The 14,586-nt window shown below is 41.3% G+C and overlaps 1 protein-coding gene across 2 annotated transcripts in view; it reads left to right on the top strand.

Moving 5' to 3' along the window:
- The first annotated feature begins 7,554 nt into the window (after positions 1-7,554).
- The window catches only part of HECW2 (HECT, C2 and WW domain containing E3 ubiquitin protein ligase 2), a 433,607-nt gene continuing 426,575 nt past the window's right edge, over positions 7,555-14,586 (top strand). For both annotated transcript variants that reach the window (XM_027865816.1, XM_027865818.1), the window contains exon 1: positions 7,555-7,610. The gene's annotated coding sequence lies outside the window, so the exon portion shown is untranslated. The remainder of the gene's footprint in view (positions 7,611-14,586) is intronic.

A 14,586-nucleotide genomic window follows, 5' to 3' on the forward strand; every position in this document is an offset into this window, starting at 1 on the left:
TTACTGAAATCATTCTTGATTGTCCTTATTCCAGATGACATGTTGCAGTCTTTCCTACCTCTGTCCTCTTATCACCATGTCCTCTTTCCCTTGGACAGCACTTCCCAGGTGCCTCTGTGAGAGGTACCTGCATCTTATTTGCCAGCACCACACCTTCCAGGTACCCCTATGAGAGGAATTTCTAATTGGTGGCCTTTTTGTCTCAGTTATTGCGACAGTTTTGTGCTGTTTCCCCATGTGCTTCTTTGAAGACTGGAACATCCTTTAAACTCTACCATCCAGCAATACTGTTGTCTTTCTATTCCTCATTCATGACGCTCGATTTCCCAATTTGTTGGGCTGTCCCCCATGCATGGAATGCTCTTCCTTCTCCCCTCCAACTTCTGGTTTCCTTGGCTACCTTTGAGACTTTTGAGTCTCACCTTCTATAGGAGACAGTTCCTGGTTCTGGACCTAAAACCCTTAGTGCCTTCCCTCTGAGATTACCTTCATTTGCACTCCATATATCTTGTATCTACCATAATTTGCATGTTATCTCTCCCATTAGAATGCAAGTTTCTTGAAAGCAGAAATTGTCTTTTGCCTTTCTTTGTATTCCTAATGCTTAGCACAGTGCCTGGCACCTAGTAAGAGTTTAATAGATACTTGTTAACCATCTGACAGACTTGACTGACTGTGACCACCATGGAAGTTCTGTTCTTGGAATACCAGCCTTAAGACTTGTTCACTTGCTAAGCCAAAGTGGGGTTTGTATCTCTGCTCTCTGAAGGATCTGATCCTAAGCCTTAAGTCTATTTGAACTTTAGTTTCCTAGGGCACCAGCTCTGCTGCATGGAATTGGTCTAGGGGATCATTTAGTTAGTTTTCACCTCCCAATATTGTTTAAATCTTCTTTGATCAATGAATTCCAGCTCAGGTTATTATGAATCACAATCTTCCTTCCTCCTTGAGTTGAAAAAAAAGCCACCTTCAGTAATTAACTTTGTTGCCCATTGTTCAGAGCAAGAATACAAAAGGGAGATATAATGGGTAATTTCTCAAGGAAGCCAGGATTCAGCCCAAATCTACTGTATTCTCTTAATAAGTGGAGTTATGAGTCAGGGAAAGGAAAAGGTTCCAGCTTCCAAAGAGACTTCTGCATCTTCTGGGAAGAGTTTTCCGCCTGTCTGCTTCTGCCTCTCTATCATGGTTACAAGCTCTCTTCTTGTCCCTATTCAGGGAGCTTTTTTAAAAGTCCCACTGTACAAGAAGTTCTGCTTGTTAGTCATCATCCTGCCATAAGAATGCCTTCTTCTTTACTTGGAAGAAATAAAACTCCCAGGTCTTTAGCAACTTGGGCCTCCTCTTGGTAGCTATTGCAAATAGAATGTGTATTTGGAGGAAAGTTCCCCAGGTTTTGGGAGGAAATGCTTTATTGTCAATTTTTTATTATGCTATTTTATTAAATACCTTTTCTTTGAACTAATTATGTCCTTCGACTTGTTATTAAAGTTGAACACATTGGTGGGGGCTCATGAACTATAGTTTTTGAGATATAGACATACAGAGTACCTTGAGCCTGGGGTAACTGTCTCTGGGGAACCTGCCTTATAAGCTCAGTGATAGTCCAGGTGTGAGGTAATGAGAATACGTGCAAGAATGGTGATGGCATCAGAGGAGAGCAGGAAGTGGATAGAAAGGTGGAATGGATGGGACTTACTAACTGATTGGATATAGGAAAGGAGTGGTGGGAGAAGGTAGAGTAACTGGGAAGGTGGCAGTGCTCTGGACAGCTCTAGGGAAATTAAAAAGAGATGAGGGTTTTGGAGCAAAGACAAGAGTTCAGTTTTGCTCATATTGAGTTTAAGATGATGGAGGCAGCTGCTGGCACAGTGGATGGAGTATTAGACCTGGAATCAGGAAGTCTCAAGTTCAAATTCTGTCTCAGATACATACTAGCTTTGAGACCCTGGGCAAGTCACTTAACCTTTGTTTGCCTCAGTTTCCTCAACTGTGAAACAGAGATAATAATAACACCTACCTCAAAAGCTTGTTATGATTATCAAATGAGATAGTACTTGTAAAAAGTTTAGCACAGTTTCTGGCACATAGTAGGCCTTGTATAAATTCTCTTTTCTTTCTTCACTATAGGGCATTCAGTTCAAGATGTCCAATAGGCAGTTGGATATCAAGACTGGAGGTCATGAGAAGAATTAAAGTTGGATAAACAGATCTGAGAATACTTTGTATAAAGCTGCTCATTGAATCTGTGGGAGCTAACGAGATCATCAAATGAGGTAGGATTGAACGAGAAGCACAAGACTGAGCCTTGGCGGACATGAGCATTAGTAGGTTTGACCTGGATGAAGATCCAGCAAATGAGACCAAGAAGGAATGGTTAGACAGGTGGAAGGAGAACTAGTATTAAGCATTGTCATGAAAACCTAGAAGAACAGAGGATCAAGGTAAAGAAGTTTATCAATAGTGTCAAAGGTTACAGAGAGGTTAAGAAAGATGAAGCTTGAGAAAAGGCCATTAGGTTTGACAATTAAGAAAGAGATCATTAATAACTTTGGAGGGAGCAGTTTTAATTTAACTTACATTCTATTGGAGAAGATAATATGGAGATAACTGGAAAGTGGGAAAAACAATTAGGAGGAAGAGATGAGATTTTAAAAGAAGGAGGGAGGAGGCAGAAATTTATAAGGACAAGAATTTTTTTTTTTTTGCTCTGTAAAGTAGAGTAGTATATATTTAATAGTTTTGAAGGTGTGATACTTTGATAAAAAAAAGTAGCAAAGCCTCAAACACAATGATAGCAATAATCATAGAATGATAGAATATTAGATTTGGATCTGACCTTTGGGTCAAATGAAGAAACCATGGCCTAGGTGACTTGCCCTACCTGTCTCAAAAGATTGTTGTTAGGAAAGCTCTTTATAAAACATAAATGGCAATGAAATGTGAATCAGAGATTACTATCTGGAAAGGCAGCATGTCATGATGAATAGAGAGTCAACTTTGGCATCAGAAAGTCTTGGGTTCAAGCCTCTAACTCTTTGTGACCCCATTTGGGGTTTTCATGGGAAAGATACTTCAGTGGTTCACCATTTCCTTCTCAAGCTCATTTTACAGATAAGGAAACTGAGGCAAGCAGGATTAAATGACTTACCCAGGGTCACACAGCTAGTAAGTGTCTGAGGCTGCATTTGAACTCAAGTCTTCCTGACTCCAGGCCCAGCATTCTATCCACTTCACCACCTTGCTACACCCTAATTCTGTACCATTTAAAATTAAAATTAAATTAAATTAAAAATTTTTTTCAGACTTGGTCTCCCTATTTCTTCCAAGTTTAGAAGTATATTAACCACTCACAATTTTATCACAATATGGATCAGTTTGGAAACTTTAACCTGTGTAAAGGGAATTATTATTTTCATATTAATCAATATAATACATAAAATGAATACATTAATAATTTAGATTTTTCAGGAAACACTGTCTTGGGAGTCAGAGACTTACAACACAGCTTAAAATGATCGATCAAACCTTTGACAATGCTCTCACAATCACTACATTCCTGCGCCTGTGTATGTTAAGTGAAGAGAATCAAAGATTGTAGATTCCCATCACAGTACTCTGATTCTGTACCCCACTAAGCAACAACCCCTATATACTTGAAACAATACTGTTCCCACAGGACTCCAGTACACCTGTATTGTGGGCTTGTGGGCTTGTTGTGGGAAACCACTCAGGCCCTAGAAATAATTGTTTGTAATCCACCTTTCCCCACTCCTTCCCCACTTGTGATTTATGTATAAGCTCTGTCTTTACGCCACCCTAAGGAGTATACCCCACTCTGAAACTGATTAATTAAACCACTACTTGATTACTGGCACTCCTGTCTCTAGGCCTGCTTTGTGCAGCTCTGAGTATTCCCAGGTTAGAGATTGTCCCAGTAAAATTCTGTTAACACCTGCTCTGTTTTTCAACCTTGGTTGGTTTGTCTCTCCTTAGGCAACCTGGTGGTTCTTTCCAGGTTTCTTTCATAATGCTGCCAGACTTAATGTGGACATCTAATTGCTTTTAGCCCTACTGAAACTCAGAACTCCCAAACTCAAGTGATTCACCAGCTGCAACCCACCTATCAGCAAAAACTATACCTGCTGGATACAACATTTAATAAAGATATTGACTCTAAGTTCAAGAGTAGACAATACTATGATATGACCATCAAAACACCTAATGTATGTAACCTGAGGTTGCATCAATAAAAATATGATGTTCAAATCAGAGAGGCAATAATTCTGATGGTTATAGCACATCTAGAGTACTTTTTAGGCCCAGACTCTAATAGGACCATTGATAAATTAGAAGATATCTAGAGGGAAGCAATATAGATAGTGAATGGTCTAGAAACTATGCCATAAGAGCAACAGTTGAAGGAAATAATGATGTTGAACCAGAAGAAGGGAAGATTACAAGAGGATATGATAGCTATCCAAGTATTTGAAGAGCCATTGAGTGGAAGAGAGTAAACTTTTTTCCGTGTAGTTCATAGATAACTGGTAGAATTTTTAGGACTAAAAGGATTCTTGAAGGTCACCTCTTTGCATCTGTTGGTGATCTCATCAGGATTCAATTTTATGTAGAGTGCTACCAAATCTACATATCCAGCTCTCATCTCTCTCCTGAACTCTATTTTTGCATTTTCAAAGGCTTGCTGGAATCTTTACTTGGGTATACTATAAGCATTTTAAACTCAATATACCCCAAATTAAACTAATTTTATTTCCCCTAAACCCACCCCACTTCCTTCTAACTTCCCTATTTTTGTTGAGGGCACCACCAATTTTCCAGTCATCCAGGTTTATAACTTTGAAGTCCTTCACAAATCATTCCTCTTAACACTTACTTCAATTAGTTATCAAGTCTACCTTTTCTCCCGTCCATTCTCCTCTCTCTACTCATACTCAATCCTCATTACCTATGACTTGGCCAAGTGCAATAGCCTCTTAACTAATCTCTGGCCTCCCTCTTTTTAATCTAGCTTCCTTTCATACAGCTGACATATTGATATTCTGTAAGTATAGTTCTGAATAAATCAATTCCCTGTTCCAAAAACTTCAGTGGCTCTCTATAAAATACAAACTTCTCTGTTTGGCATTTAAAGTTCTTTACAATTTGGCTTCAGTCTATTTTTCCAGGTTGATTATAGATTATTCTCTTTTCAGGTCTGTGCTGGAACCAGTTCCAATCAGCAAGAGTCTATTGTTAAATTTTCAGTGTGAATTTTTTTTTTGCCTTGAAAACTGGTAAACACTGCAGATCAGGGCTTGATTTATTGTTTTATTGATTGTCTAAACTTAAGAAAGTGATGGAGAAAATGCTAGCAATGCAGATTAAACTTAAAAGAGTGCATTTTTTTTGTTGTTGCATTTTTGGGGGGAGAACCAGTTGTTAAACATTTACCAGCACATTTGCCATCAGTGTGCTTGCTGCAACCACCATACAAACTGACTCACTTGCCATTCCTTACATATAACATTCCTTTTCCCATCCATGTGCCTTTTGCCCAGCCTATGTCTTATACCTTGAATGCTCTGCTTCTTAGAACCCCTTACTCCTTGAAGGTTCAGCTAAGTGCTACCTACTTCAGGAGGCCTTTCCTGATTGCTTATGTGTTGTAACTCCTTCCTACAACCTATTATAGTTGTATACCGTATATCCTAAATTTACTTTTCTGTGAACATGTTGTCTCCTCCAGGTAGAATATAATCTCCTCATAGTGACTAGTTCTATTTTCACTTTTTTATTTGTATCTCTTGCACCGAGCATAATGCCTGGTGCTTAATAAATGCTTATTGATTTATTGAATTGTCAACTACCCCCCCTTTTTTTTCCAGATGAGGAAACTGAGGTGCAGAGAAGTTAAATCATTGACTAACTTCACACAGCTAATAAATGAAGACTGGAATTTGAACTCTATGGATGAAATGGAAAATTGAAAACAAAAACAAAAATAACAATTTCTATTTTCAGAACATCTAAGTAGTACAAGGACTTCAGTGATTATTTTATCAATCTTTACTTTGTGTAATCTGGTAGATGTTATTGCTGCCAGCCCGGTTGCAATTTCTCTGGGCCTCAGTTTCTTCATCTGTAAAATGAGAGTGCCAGAGTGGATAATTTCGAAGGTTCCTTATACGTCTAGATCTATATTCCCATGGTCCTCTTTGGAAAAATTTAGAAGTATCCCTGTCTTGAGGAAAAAGAGACGGACAGTGTGGTTACAGAAAGTCTCTTTGATTCTACAGATTTAATCTGAAGGTCCTTAAGCTTTGTGAGGAAAGCGAAAGAGTGTCTTCTAAGGCCAGTGGCTGTACCTGTTCTACCTACCAGTAGTTGCCAGTAATGTCTCCCCTTGAGGACAATATTCAATCCAATCTAGTACATAACACTCCGCCCCGTACTCCTCCAGCAACACTCTCCAGCCTGCCTACCTGATGCAAGAACCCCTACAGAAGAGTGCTTGGGAGGGAGGGCGAAACGCAGAGATCTTGAAGAAGGGCGAGGAAAGATGGGGGAGGCGGAGGACGCAGAGGCTTGCAGCAGTGTTTTTCTCGGCAGCATCCTCCCGGCTACCCGCTCCTTAAAGGTAGACAACTCACCGCCCAGGCTGCTGCGGGGCGAGCGAACCCAGACAGAGGTGGAGAGGAGAACGGGCTGGGAAGGAGGGAAAAAGAAGGCGCATTGGGGGCCGAAGGAAAGAGGGAGGAGACAGAGGCGGAGAGAAGGAGGTGACTCCTGGCCAGTGACGCCTGGAGAGAGGCACAGAATTGGAAGCCAGACTGGCTTCGCTGTTGACGTTGCAGGCGCTCCTGTGGCCAGTCCAGGGTTTGAGCGCGGCTGCTGTGGGGATTCTTGCACGGGAATCGGTCCCTCCTTCCCTCCTCCTCTTCTTCCACCTCCTTTCCTGAATCTCCCTCAAGAAACAAAACACCTCTGCTGGTTTCTTCCCTCTCCAGAGCCAAGGCAGCAGGCTCGCTATGGCTTCAGGTCCCCCTGGTGCAGCCGCCGCCGCCGCTGCTGCTGCTGCTGACTCAACACAATTGGAAGGTGTGGGGGGTGAAGCGTAGACAGGGAGAGGAGGGCGGACCGAAGCAGCCCCCGGATTAATATTGGTTGGGAAGTAGAAGATGCCAGGACACCGGAGGGCGAGCAAGCCTGCTACTGAAGTAGGCGGTGGCGGAGGCAGCCTAGAGAACAGTCGCTAACGAGAGAAGTGCATCTCTGTCCTCTCTCTTTCTCTCCGTCTCTCTCTTCTTTAGGCCGTGGTGGTGTAGGGAAGAGGCGAATCCTACGCTAAGTGGCGGCGGCAGAGGCATCGGCGGCGGCAGCAGCGGCAGCAGCAGCAACAACAGCCTGGAGCTGAATGCTGCAAGCACCGGATGACTCCAGCTGCTTCCTTTCTCGGTGCAATCAGCATCGTTCACAGCCACTGCTGGAGGGAAGTGTCGGTGCGTGGAGAGAGGCATCACTGTCTGAGTGAAATTGCTTGGAAAGCTCTCTCCCTCCCTCCCTTCCCCAACCTGGAGGCAAGAGCTTGGCGTCTGGCCGCCGCACTGGTGGTAAGTTGACATGGGGCTGCAGTATGCGTCTGGCGCTGTGAATGATCGTGGTTGTGCACCCATGGTTGTGTCTGCTTCTATGCAGAGTTGCTCTCGGGTGCTCGCCGATGGTCTGCACCTCAGAGAGAGCCGAAAGCAGGTACAGGAGAAGGATGAAGAGGCGTCTTTGTTTGTCCCTGCTGTTAGAGTCAGGTCACTGGTTTGACATTTCTGTTCACAGGAGCCCAGAACTAGCGTGAGAGAGGTTGTGTACCTATTTTGCTGGTTTTGTTATGCCATTGGCCCAGATCTGTGTTAGGAGCTTTGGGAGCAGGGGCTGTCTCACTTAGCGTTTGGAAGGTGTTAACATTCCTGGCTAGGGCCTGAAGGGACCTGGAACTGCAGATTTAGAGGAGACATTTCCTGCAATGTGCAGCCGCAGCTGTCTAGTTCCTCCATCCCTCGCCTCTTCCAGAGCTGGATGGTCTCCCCTTATTAATACCTCCTAGGAGACTTTGTGACTTTTTTCCGCTCCTCTCTTCCCCTCAATCCTTCCCACCCCTTCCTAAGAAAAGATTCTTTCAAAAACATTTTCCCTTCCCCCTGTCTTTTCATGTTTCATTGCCTTTGTAGTAAATATAGGGACATTACTGATGGGGCTTTAAAAAGGGTTAAATCAACATTAAACTTTTAGAAGATGACAAATAATTACTGGTAGGCAGGCAAGTAGTGAGGGGAAGCAACAGAGGAAGGCAACTTCTTACTGGTATGTAACCTGGTACATAGTTTCAGTTGAAGAATTCTGCTGTTTGCTTTCATTGCCTTACACTGATGCAAATATTGTGTCCAGAATTCCTAGTTACAAGCGTCTTACCATTGGTTGAAGCTTATTTTTCTCGAGTAACTTCCTTTGATTTCTGTGCCTTTAAGTGTCCAGATTGGATTAATTAATGAAAGCTGCACCAGACCTTTGTGAAATTTCACATATTCATTTTATTTGTCTTGGAAATATGGCCATTTCTCTCTCTCTCTAATATTCCTGTCATTCCCTCAAGGATTTATTTCTCCTGTTGCCTAGAGAGAAATTTTTTCTCTTCTCCTGATTTCTCTAGTCTCCTTTCAACAGATGGCCTTACAAGAGAAGAGATTACCTTTGAAACAATTTTAAAAATCGTTTTAATTTTGAAACACACGTACATTCACACCAGGAGGGTTCTTATGACTTTAGAGTTAGTCAAACCAGGGGCCTGTTCTAGATGGGAACATTAGTTGTGTGAAAATTTGGAGCTTGGTTAATCTGTGGGATCATCAGAAGCTGCGTGCAAGGCTTGTTTATAAATGAAATTGAGACAGATGTCTTTTCTTGTACGCCTAGGGATGGCTATGTATAAGGAGTCATTGTATTAGTGAGAAATTTCCACTTAACTGTTAAGAAAAAATAAAGCAACTGTTTGGCCTCCCAAAGGAGACACTGTATCTTTAACACCTTATAGCCTATCAAATTAATTTCTTTACCCTTTTATCATTTTAAAACCCATCATTAAGCTACTTGCTTTTCTTTTCCTATTGTTTCAGGACTAGTACATATGTCTCCAAAGGCACTGACTCCTTTTATCTAAAAGAGGTGGAACATTTAAAATGCATACATAGGTCATGTGTATTTATATGCAACACATATGTGGATAGAGAAATATTTTTCTGCATTTGAATTTTTTATACCATTTTGGGGAAAAACACACCCATATCTTATATTCTATTTTAAATACCCACAACTTGGAAGAATTAACTCAGAGCTGGAAGGGATCTTAGAGGGCCCCTAGTTCAATGTTTTCCAAACTATGTTGTGGTAAAACCTGGTACTCTACATTGATGTGAAAAAAAGGTGTTGTGAGAAAATTTCGTTTGCTATTAGCCTTTCTTCCAACTGCTCATTTTTTTTTTTTGGTGGTGATGGTGGGAAGGTCAGGACATGTGGTTTCAGCAGTGTAGGGAACTCTCTCCATCCATGCAGATCAGCAACTCATCTGTAACTTCTAGACTCAGTGTTTCCAGGGACACCAAGAGGGTTAGTAACTCTCTTTGGTTACATAGCTAAAAGGTGAAAGAAAGGACTGGGTATTATGAGGCCAGACATGTATGAAAAATACTTATTGCCTGCAGTGAAATTTTGTTGTGGAAATAGACTCAGTTTCCTCTTTGCTCCAAGATTTCCCCTGACCACTTTTTTATCCCCAAGGCCATTACTTAGGGGTTGTGGTAATATATTTCAAGCCCCAAATGTTGTGTGGCCAATTTACTTTATGGAAAGCTGCCCTAGTTTAGTATTTCCCTTGGATGTTCACATAAATATTGATTGACTTTTCTATGACAGAGTTTTTACCCAGTCATCCAGAAATACTGTTAGGCTGTATCACAAGCTTATAAAAACTTGGACAACATTATCTTTAGGAATGACTGTGTGTGTGTGTGTGTGTGTGTGTGTGTGTGTGTGTATAATATGAAGGCATGGGCATCTTTAGATGTGTGACCTTGGACAAGTAACTATTGGGAGAAAAACACTTAGTAAATTGTGAAAGATTATGTAAATGTAAGAGATTTGTGGTTATTGTCACCAAAATGTCTTTCTCTAGACCTTACTTTAAAGATTACTTGCTGCGGAGTTAGAGAACTGGTTTCAAAGCCCACTTCTTCTATTTACTTTCTGTGTCACCTTGGGTAAGTTATTTAACCTCTCTGTGCCTCAGTTTCCTCATCTGTAAAATGAAAGGATTGGACTACATTGTCTTTTAGATCCTGCATAGCCTCTCTAACATTGAGAGGTTCAAAAGAACATGCCAACATTCTCTTTCTAATCCCCTTCCTTGCCTAGGTTGCAGAGAGCATTTGTGTGTCATGTCATGACAAGTAGATTACAAAATTGATAGTCCCAATTTAGAAAGTGCTTTTGATAATAACTCCTCTTGTGAACTGGTAGGGAAAATATTATTGCAAAGTAACTGCCCGGTGTGCACAGATCTAAATTTAACCGGGAGCATGAGCAACGTCTGACCCCTCAGAGCAAGGGGGAAGGATTTTTTTTAAAGTATTAACTATGTTTAACTCAGGCTGGATGCCATTGGGTTAAAAACCATACCTGTTCGTTCTTTTAAATTTTAAAATCCTCCTTTACACCACCTACCTCAGCAAAAGGCAAAGAGAAACTGATGCTGTTATTTTTATTTCAGTCCAACTGTGATAGCTTTTGACTTTTTCTTTTGTCATCTGCCCAGAATAAATGCTTCTGCAAAGAGCTTCTGCCTGATTTCAAGGCATGCCAGGACACTCGCTTCTGCAAGGTTGACAGCTAGGAAAGAAAGAACTTGCAGAATCGATTTTACTTGGTAGTTAGGTTTGTGGATGATATTTGTTTCCCCCTTCCTCCATCTTCAAAGTGTCCTCATGAGAGTGTGCCTTCAAGAGAGGGGCGACTTTCTCAGTGAGGCTTGCTTGGACTCTAGGCCAGAATGATCCATTCTGCTGCCAGCTTTCCTGAGAAGAAATGGAACTAGTTTGCTATCATTCATTTGAGAGGGAATGGTAATGTTGAATAAAGAACCTTCCAAGTCAGGTAAGATAGTTCTGGCTTATGAGGAGAAAGGGACCAAATATGGAACTTGATTTGAAGCTCATGAAAGAGCTAGGAACTGGAACTAGTAGAGAGAGAAGCCAAAGCATGGTGAAAATTAAGTAGAAGATCCTTTTTGAAGTATGTAGTTTGGAAATTTAAATTATTTCATCTTAATTTTTTTTAATATTTTGACTTCAGCATCAAATCAATCCTTGTGTTAAATCACAAGACAAGTCAGAAATAAAGTAAAATACAGAAATACTGATTATTGGGGAAAACAAGATTCTTCTGTGAGAGCTTGAGCTCCTTGAGGTCTGTCATTTCTCTGTCCCTTTCGTGTTACTCTCTTCACAGTAGGTACTCAGTAAGTATTCTTTGAGCTTAATTCTATTTGAGATCTAATCATAGGTATGTATAACAGGAGGCTGGTGACAATGTCTTCACCGTCAGACAAAAGCCCTAGCATTCCCTTTACTTGTTCCTTTGGCGCGTTGTCCTGACCCTGAGAGGGACTGGAGCCAGAGCAGGCCAACAATGTAGCCTCCTTCTGCTCCAAAGGGACAGGGAAGATAAAATCCATGTGAGAAGGGGTGGAGAAGAGAAAAGAATAAGAATTTATTAAGTGTTTACTATATACCATGCTAGAAACACACTTGAAAGCATACATCTGGGGCTACCCATGCCAACATGAAGAATGGGTACATAGCATTCTTGGCAGGAAGGTAGCAGGGCTGCTGCTGTTGCTTCAACAAGAAGCTATATATGCTGGGAACCAAGAGAGACACCCATAGGAATCATGAAGGCAGAGTGCTAGGCTATGTAGGACAAGGTTGTGTGACTGAGCCGAGTACCAGAAGCATGCAGCAGTCTCGGGGTTTGTTGAAACTGTTCAAGCTGCTGAGGCCCAGGCTGATGATTTTTCATGCTTCTCCTCTCCCTTCTATTTTGTTTCTCTTCCCATGAAAGGTGCTATCCTTGTTCCCCAAATCTCCATTTCTTAAGAGTTTTCTTTCTGTTTCTCTTTTTGATTCTAAAACTTGTTTTTCTAAGATAAATGTAGTTAAATTGGGTTCATTTTAAGTACAATACTAGAGACGGGCATCTTGGAGGGGAAGAATGAGAGAGAGAGAGAGAGAGAGAGAGAGAGAGAGAGAGAGAGAGAGAGAAAGAGAAAGAGAGAAGGAAGGGCAGGGGGATGGGGAGAGAGATTTTACAACAGTCACGTACAGGGTTAAGCTTTAATAGGTTAAAACTGCACTGAGACATTTAGGACACCCTATATATTTGTCAGTGCAGATTCCCTGGCTGGGGCTCTGACCTATAGAAGAGAAAATTATTGATTCATTTTTATGATTTCCAAGAGCAAGGAGGGAAATATGGAGCTGGACCTTTCTAGAGAAAATGAGTTAGGAGTTTGGGTTAGGGGGAGGCTGTGATGAATTGGGCCTAGTATGAGAGGTGGTGTCTTGGCCATTTTCTTTACTTATTGTCTTCTCATGCCAGATTGAAAAAAAAACCATCCCTCCAGAGGGACAGAGATGAGGGGACTAGAGATGAAGTCATACCTTATGAGGAGCTAATAGACACTGTAGTACAGTAGAAAGACTGCTGGCTGTGGAATCCAGAGTTCAAATCCTGTCTTTACATGTATGAGCGATCCCATTCAATCCTATCTTCTCCAGCAGTTTTCCTCCTTCTATCACTTATCTTCAATCTCTCTCTCTGCTGGGGGCTTCCCTACTGCCTATAAACATGACCACGTCTTCTCCATGCACAAAACACTCTCACTTGATATTTCTTCTTCCTTTTGTGACTTATATCTTTTTGAAGGCTATCTATAATCAACGCTGTCATTTATTTTCTTCTCATTCTCTTCTTAACTCTATGTAGTTTGGCTTCTGAACTCATTCAACTGAAACTTCTTTTTTCCAAAGTCACCAAAGATCTCTTAATTGTCAAATCTGATGTCCTTTTCTTAATCCTCATTCTTCTTCAACTCTATGTAGCCTTTAACAACTTTATTGAAAGTCAACAAGTTTTTTTTTTTGTTTGTTTTTTTGACACTGTATTCCACTGGTTCTTCTCCTATCTATGGGTCCATTCCTTAGTGATCTTTTCTAGATCTCCCTCTAGGTCATACCCACAAAGCATGGTTTGTCCCCCGAGGTTCTGTCCTAAGACTTCTTCCTTTCTGTCTCTCAATGGTTTCACTTGGTGATCTTATCAGTTCCCATGGATTCAATTATTAACTCTATGCAAATGATTCTCAGATTTATTTGTACAGTCCTAACCTCTCTCCTGACCTCCAGTCTGGCATCTCTACCTGTCTTTTGGACATCTTAAATTGGTTATTTTGTAAAGATTTTAAAGTCAACACATCCAAATGGAACTCATTCTCCCCCACCCCCCCAAACAAAGCTCTTCCTTCTAACTTCTCTATTACTCTGGAGGTTACCACTATCCTCCTAGTTACTCAGGCTTACAACCTAGGTGGCATCCTTGACTCCTCACTCTCACCCTGTGTCCAATCAATTTCCAAGTCCTGTCCATTCTAGCTTTGTAACATCTCCCTTTTATGTCCTCCTTCTCTCCTTTGACATTGCCAACGCCCTTGTGCAAACCCTCATCAACTCATGTCTAGACTGCAATAATCTGCTGGTTGATCTCCTTGCCTCAAGTCTCTTTATAAAAATCTGTCCTCTACTCAGCTATAAAACTGATCTTCCTAAACTACTAGTCTAACCATGTTACTTGCTCAGTCAATCAACATCAGTGGCTCCCTCTCACATTTAAGATCAAGTATAAAGCTCTCCTGTTGGCTTTTAAAACCCTCCATGACTTTGCCCCTTCCTACCTTTTCAGTCTTCCTACACCTTACACTTCAACAAATACTGTGAGATTCAATGACACTAACCTCCTTGCTGTTGCTTGCATATGAATTTCCATCTTACTATGAGCATTTCCCCCCATTCCTGGTGTTCTCTCCTTCCTGATCTCTGACTCCTGGCTTCTTTCAAGTCTCAGCTTAAGTCCTGCCTTCTGCAAGAAGCCTTTCCCAGTCTTCCTGTATCTTAGTGCCTTCCTTCCTTCTGAGATTGTCTCCATCTTACTACATACATATTACATATATATACATATATACGTAACATACATATGTTATACATCTTGTTTGTACATAGCTGTTTGCAGGTTGTGTCTCCCATTAGACTGTGAGTGCCTTGAAGGACAGGGACTGTCTTTTGCCTTTCTTTAAATCCCCAATACTTAACATAGTTGACTGATCGACTCACCACATATGTGATCTTAGACAAGTGAGTGACCTCTATGAGTCTCAGTTTCCTCATCTGTCAAAAGAAAGGGTTGGACTAGATGGCTTCAAAGAGGTCCCTT

Source organism: Vombatus ursinus, unplaced genomic scaffold, assembly GCF_900497805.2.
Source record: "Vombatus ursinus unplaced genomic scaffold, bare-nosed wombat genome assembly UNPS02014779.1, whole genome shotgun sequence".
Taxonomy (NCBI): Eukaryota; Metazoa; Chordata; class Mammalia; order Diprotodontia; family Vombatidae; genus Vombatus; species Vombatus ursinus.